The following is a 2,014-nucleotide window of genomic DNA, read 5'->3' on the forward strand; positions in this document are numbered from 1 at the left end:
GTGAACTAACCCCATGAATTCGGTTATACCTCGTTGGTATTCTTCCGTAAGCAATCTCGTGTTCGGATCCAAATGAGGTCGATCGATCCAAGAACGAAAATAATTTGAAGAAGACGTGTTTTTTATGAATCAAATTCGTGTGTAAAGAGAGTAAGAGGGGGGATGAAGATATGGAGTGAATGAAAAGGAAGAGGGGTGCTTGTATTTATAGTTGAAATCCTGCCGACAGACCGAGGAAATTCCGACGGAATACCGACGGCAACGGCTCTTTCTTCGGAATTTCCTCGGAATTTTTAAAATCCCCCAACGGCTCTCTAACGGCTATAATATATCCTCGGAATTCATCGGTTTTTTCCGAGGAATACATTTTTCCTCGGTATTCCATTAGAATATTCCGACGGATTGATATTTCTTCGGAATTCCGTCGGTATATTCCGAGGAAATTCCGAGGAAACCAAATTTTGTGTTTCCTCGGAAATTCCTCGGGATATTCCGAGGATTTCATTTTCCGTCGGAATGTCCGTCGGAATACCGCTGTTTTCTTGTAGTGTAAATTCGATTTTGAAATAAAATAAAATAAAATGAAGTTAAAAATGCTATATAGATATATATTGAAATGCGATTATACAAAGCATTCTAAGAGATGTAGATGATCACACCCAGTTATCAACTTATCCACAGTGTTCTATATAGAGAGCTTACAAAGTTTTTTTCTCTAAATTATGGATTATGCCGAGAAAAATTGGCTCTTTTTTTTTTTAGGTTTCAGTTTCTCTTAATTTGGTTTTATTATCCAATTCTTATTGGTCTTAGTCAAACAGTTCCACGGGCCATGAAATTTCACATTCATTTAAAACTAAAAACAATATCTAACTTTTCTTTTTTCTGTTTTGCTACACGACATAAATGATAAATAATTTATTTGTTTCGGAAATCTATTATTTTAGAGTTTTTGTACATATTAAAAAGTATTATTTAATAATTTTTAATTATCTTTAAATTATTTTTAATAAATTTTATAATTCAAAATCAACAGTAAACCGAAAATATAATTATTATCTATAAATATGTTGATATCTACATTGACTATATTAGTAAACTATACATTAAATTTTGAAAATTTTATCTTTAACGAACAAAAAAGTTAAAAAAATCATCATTATGTAACGTATGAAGTCAATTATAAACTTAACATGTTTTGCATGTCGTTTGGACCAGTAGCAGAGCAAAAAATCTTTTCAACCGGAGCTAGTCTTATATAAAAGAAAATAATAATAATAATAATAATAAAACAATAATATATAAAATAATATTTTTGGATTACTATTACATCTAATTCTTAAAAAATTAAATTTATTTAATATTACTGAAAAAATAAAATTGGTTTGGAGTTAGATATTATAATTAGAATTGATAATTTAGTTTAAATTAATTGATATTAAAATATCATTTATTAACATTCATATAAGTTATTATTTTACCCAGTTTATACTAGTATTAAAATCTAAATCGAATGATAGTTGTTTTAATATATTTGAAAACATCAAAAATATGATAGTTTTTCTAAAAATACAAATACATAACATTAATTTTAAACCATTAACAATCTCTTTAAGTTTTTGTATGTTCTGCCATTCAAACAAAGAAAATGAATACAAATACGTGATATTTTATTTTATTTAGAAATCTATTTTGTATATCTAAAATTACTTATATGGGTTTATTTAAAATTAAGATAATAAAATAGTTTATTTAGTTGGAGTAAAGTGGACTTCGCAAAATATAGAGATCAATTAAATATTTGTACCGGAGTCAATGCTGTAAATTTGGGCAAAACACTTTAGATAATTGAAATCAAGTGGAGTCAGCTGATCCCTTCTTTCAACATGGCTCCGCCCTGGTTTGGTCTAAAGATTAAGCTCCACAAATTAATATTTTCAAAAAATTAAGTTTAGACATTGATTGTTTTACAAAAAAAAAAAAAAAAAAAAAAAAAAAAAATTTTTTAAAAAAA

The sequence above is a fragment of the Brassica oleracea genome, chromosome C7, assembly GCF_000695525.1.
Source record: "Brassica oleracea var. oleracea cultivar TO1000 chromosome C7, BOL, whole genome shotgun sequence".
Classification (NCBI taxonomy): domain Eukaryota; kingdom Viridiplantae; phylum Streptophyta; class Magnoliopsida; order Brassicales; family Brassicaceae; genus Brassica; species Brassica oleracea.